Here is a 5,671-nt window from a genome sequence, read left to right as displayed (position 1 = left end):
TTCCTGTGTTTTATTGATGTAATATCCTTGTTAAAACCAAGTATTCATTTTATTTGTTATAATTGGTTTTAGATTTAAAATGTGATTGAATTGCTTCTGAACTGTAATGTCGTTAATGCATTTCTTTTGAATAAATATTTCTTTAATGTACATGTGAATAGGTTGGTTTAAGTTTTGACCAATAAGGTAGTTTTTAACCAGGTCAACTCTCCCATTGGCCCCAGCATAACAGGAGGCCTGGGAAAGAGAAGTTGAAGAAAGATGGAGAGATCAATGTTGGTGAAAAACTGTGAAAATAGAACAAAACCCATATCTACTGAGTTTCGAAGGGAAATACTGATTTTATTTTATAGGAGAGTATTATTTTGTTAGACTTCTCCGACTCTTCTGTAAACATCAATGATGTCGCTCTTGCTGCTGGTGATTCTCTGATCCACCTCTATGCAGACGACACCATTCTGTATACTTCTGGCCCTTCTTGGGACACTGTTGGATGCAGTCTATCAGTGCCATCTGTTTTGTCACCAAAGCCCTATATACTACCCACCACTGTGACCTCTATGCTCTTGTTGGCTGGCCCTCGCTTAATGTCCATTGCCAAACCCACTGGCTCCAGGTCAGCTACAAGACCCTGCTAGGTAAAGTTCCCCCTTATCTCAGCTCGCTGGTCACCATAGCAGCACCCACCTGTAGCACGCGCTCCAACATATATCTCTGGTCAGCCCCAAAACCAATTTTTTGGCCGCCTCCTTCCAGTTCTCTGCTGCCAATGGCTGGAACGAACTACAATAATCTCAAACTGGAAACACTTACCTCCCTCACTAGCTTTAAGCACCAGCTGTCAGAGCAGCTCACAGATTACTGCACTTGTACATAGCCCATCTATAATTTAGCCCAAACAACTACCTCTTCCTCTAGTGTATTTATTTGTTTATTTTGCTCCTTTGCACCCCATTATTTCTACTTCGCGCATTCTTCCACTGCAAATCTACCATTCCAGTGTTTTACTTGCTATATTGTATTTACTTCGCCACCATGGCCTTTATTTTGCCTTTACCTCCCTTCTCACCTCATTTGCTCACATTGTATATAGACTTATTTTTCTACTGTTTTATTGACTGTATGTATGTTTTACTCCACGTGTAACAATGTTGTGTCGAACTGCTTTGCTTTATCTTGGCCAGGTCGCAGTTGTAAATGAGAACTTGTTCTCAACTTGCCTACCTGGTTAAATAGAGGTGAAATAAATAAATAGACTGAAGCTACCGTCTCACATCGTGGAGGTATTTGACAGCTCGAGGTTAGCCTAGCATCGTGCGAGACTTGGAGAGAATTGCCTGTGGAAGATTAACGACTTTGTTTCCATTGGATATCTGTTGCTGCTGAGGAGTACTGTCTGCCTTGATAGCTGTGGATCTTGTGAGGACACCTGCACGGAACTGCTTTACTTCGCTGAGGAAATATCTACAAGTAATATAACCACAACGGTGGGGTGCTTGTCGTTCATTTTTATTTCTAGCTCCAACTTGCGCCAACGGGTAAGCAAGCTTGCCAGTCATTTGGATGTGGGTTGTGAGATCATTGGGGTTTATTATTTGTATTTATTTTGATGTGGTACATGTACTATGTCTGTTGACAATAGGGATTCTTATTGGAGATGTCCTCCCCTAATATCCCATGCTGTTGCATCAGCGTCTTTGACATTCAACAGCTATGGCGGACAAGTCTAGTATTCACGTTTGTATCTGTAGTCAGTACACTTTTCCTGTGCAGCTAAGTAATTCACAAAAATAAGTCCTTGTTTCTTCCACAATCCTTGCATGGAGGACCAGGTAAAAATGAGGTGTGTTGTGTGTGCAGGCGTGATAGGTGGGGTTAGTGACCTAAAGGGTGGAACTCTGCTCAGACAGGGAGTCAATGAGGACGGGCTGGAGAAACTGGAGGAGTGGATGAAGTCGTCCAGGAGGGTGACGGAGAGTGGGCCGGGCGGCGTAGCAGGACAGAGGGAGTGGGGCTGGAGAGCGGGCCGGGCGGCGTAGCAGGACAGAGGGAGTGGGGCTGGAGAGCGGGCCGGGCGGCGTAGCAGGACAGAGGGAGTGGGGCTGGAGAGTGGGCCGGGCGGCGTAGCAGGACAGAGGGAGTGGGGCTGGAGAGTGGGCCGGGCGGCGTAGCAGGACAGAGGGAGTGGGGCTGGAGAGTGGGCCGGGCGGCGTAGCAGGACAGAGGGAGTGGGGCTGGAGAGCGGGCCGGGCGGCGTAGCAGGACAGAGGGAGTGGGGCTGGAGAGTGGGCCGGGCGGCGTAGCAGGACAGAGGGAGTGGGGCTGGAGAGCGGGCCGGGCGGCGTAGCAGGACATAGGGAGTGGGGCTGGAGAGCGGGCCGGGCGGCGTAGCAGGACAGAGGGAGTGGGGCTGGAGAGTGGTCCAAGGAGAAAGAGGCGCAGTCGGCCTGGGCAGAGGGCCTTGACGGGGTGCACCTCCAGGCAGGGGTAAAGCAGAACCAGCTGCTGTGTGTTGGCTATAAGTCGGCCCCTCAGTCACATTGCTGCTGTGGATGAAGCTCTGTCTGGGCCGGAGTTATATATTTTTTTTAACCAGGCATGTCAGTTAAGAACAAATTCTTGTTTACAATGACGGCATACCAAAAGGCCTCTTGCAGGGATGGGATTAAAAATCACGACAGGAGACACAACACAACACTACATAAAGAGAGACCTTAGACAACAACAGCATGGCAGCAACACAACATGGTACAAACATTCTTGGGCACAGACAACAGCACAAAGGGCAAGAAGGTAGAGACAACAATACATCCTGCAAAGCAGCCACAACTGTAAGTAGAGAGTCCATGATTGAATCTTTGAATAAAGAGATTGAGATAGAACTGTCCAGTTTGAGTGTTTGTTGCAGCTCGTTCCAGTCGCTAGCTGCAGCGAACTGAAAAGACAAGTGACCCAGGGATGTGTGTGCTTTGGGGACCTTGAACAGAATGTGACTGGCAGAACGGGTGTTGTATGTGGAGGATGAGGGCTGCAGTAGATATCTCAGATAGGGAGGAGTGAGGCCTTAGAGGGTTTTATAAATAAGCATCAACTAATTGATCTTGCGACGGGTATACAGAGATGACCAGTTTACAGAAGAGTATAGAATGCAGTGATGTGTCCTATAAGGAGCATTAGTGGCAAATCTGATGGCCGAATGGTAACGATCATCTAGCCGCTCGAGAGCACCCTTACCTGTTGATCTATAAATTATGTCTCCATTATCTAGCATGGGTAGGGTGGTCATCTGAATCAGGGTTAGTTTGGCAGCAGGGGTGAAAGAGGAGCGATTACAATAGAGGAAACCAAGTCTTGATTTAACTTTAGCCTGCAGCTTTGATATGTGCTGAGAGAAGGACAGTGTACCATCTAGCCACACTCCCAAGTACTTGTATGAGGTGACTACCGCAAGCTCTAAACCCTCAGAGGTAGTAATCAGAGGGGCATTCTTCTTACCAAACCACATGACCTTTGTTTTGGAGGTGTTCAGAAGGTTAAGGGCAGAGAAAGCTTGTTGGACACTAAGAAAGCTTTGTTGTAGAGCATTTAACACAAAATCCAGGGAGTGGCCAGCTGAGTATAAGGATGTACAGTGCCTTGCGAAAGTATTCGGCCCCCTTGAACTTTGCGACCTTTTGCCACATTTCAGGCTTCAAACATAAAGATATAAAACTATATTTTTTTGTGAAGAATCAACAACAAGTGGGACACAATCATGAAGTGGAACGACATTTATTGGATATTTCAAACTTTTTTAACAAATCAAAAACTGAAAAATTGGGCGTGCAAAATTATTCAGCCCCCTTAAGTTAATACTTTGTAGCGCCACTTTTTGCTGCGATTACAGCTGTAAGTCGCTTGGGGTATGTCTCTATCAGTTTTACACATCGAGAGACTGACATTTTTTCCCATTCCTCCTTGCAAAACAGCTCGAGCTCAGTGAGGTTGGATGGAGAGCATTTGTGAACAGCAGTTTTCAGTTCTTTCCACAGATTCTCGATTGGATTCAGGTCTGGACTTTGACTTGGCCATTCTAACACCTGGATATGTTTATTTTTGAACCATTCCATTGTAGATTTTGCTTTATGTTTTGGATCATTGTCTTGTTGGAAGACAAATCTCCGTCCCAGTCTCAGGTCTTTTGCAGACTCCATCAGGTTTTCTTCCAGAATGGTCCTGTATTTGGCTCCATCCATCTTCCCATCAATTTTAACCATCTTCCCTGTCCCTGCTGAAGAAAAGCAGGCCCAAACCATGATGCTGCCGCCACCATGTTTGACAGTGGGGATGGTGTATTCAGGGTGATGAGCTGTGTTGCTTTTACGCCAAACATAACATTTTGCATTGTTGCCAAAAAGTTCAATTTTGGTTTCATCTGACCAGAGCACCTTCTTCCACATGTTTGGTGTGTCTCCCAGGTGTGGCAAACTTTAAACAACACTTTTTATGGATATCTTTAAGAAATGTCTTTCTTCTTGCCACTCTTCCATAAAGGCCAGATTTGTGCAATATACGACTGATTGTTGTCCTATGGACAGAGTCTCCCACCTCAGCTGTAGATCTCTGCAGTTCATCCAGAGTGATCATGGGCCTCTTGGCTGCATCTCTGATCAGTCTTCTCCTTGTATGAGCTGAAAGTTTAGAGGGACGGCCAGGTCTTGGTAGATTTGCAGTGGTCTGATACTCCTTCCATTTCAATATTATCACTTGCACAGTGCTCCTTGGGATGTTTAAAGCTTGGGAAATCTTTTTGTATCCAAATCCGGCTTTAAACTTCTTCACAACAGTATCTCGGACCTGCCTGGTGTGTTCCTTGTTCTTCATGATGCTCTCTCTCTCACTGAACTTCTGGAGAGAGTTTGCTGCACTGAAAGTAAAGGGGCTGAATAATTTTGCATGCCCAATTTTTCAGTTTTTGCTTTGTTAAAAAAGTTTGAAATATCCATTAAATGTCGTTCCACTTCATGATTGTGTCCCACTTGTTGTTGATTCTTCACAAAAAAATAGTTTTATATCTTCATGTTTGAAGCCTGAAATGTGGCAAAAGGTTGCAAAGTTTAAGGGGGCCGAATACTTTCGCAAGGCACTGTATCATCTAAGAGAGCTTTCATCTGAGAGAGCTTCCTACTGCCTCAGCTATGTTGTTGATGAAAATTGAGAAGAGCATCGGGCCTAGGATCGAGTCTTGGGGTACACCCTTGGTGACAGGCAGTGGCTGAGACAGCAGATGTTCTGATTTTATACACTCTACTCTTTGAGAGGGGTAGTTAGCAAACCAGGCCAAAGACCCCTCAGAGACACCAATACTCTTTATACCGGCCCACAAGAATGGAATGGAATGGTCTACGTATCAAAAGCGTTGGCCAAGTCAATAAAAATAGCAGGACAACATTGCTTAGATCAAGGGCAATGGTGACATCATTGAGGACCTTTAAGGTTGCAGTGACACATCCATAACCTGAGCGGAAACCAGTTTGCATACCAGAGAGAATATTATAGACATCAAGAAAGCCAGTCAGTTGATTATTGACAAGTTTTACCAACACTTTGGATAAACAGGGCAAAATAGAGACACACCTATAACAGTTAGGATTGGCTTGATCTCCCCCTTAAATAAAGGAGGAACCGTGGC

Source organism: Oncorhynchus mykiss, chromosome Y, assembly GCF_013265735.2.
Source record: "Oncorhynchus mykiss isolate Arlee chromosome Y, USDA_OmykA_1.1, whole genome shotgun sequence".
Lineage (NCBI taxonomy): Eukaryota > Metazoa > Chordata > Actinopteri > Salmoniformes > Salmonidae > Oncorhynchus > Oncorhynchus mykiss.
This window is presented reverse-complemented; position numbering follows the sequence as displayed.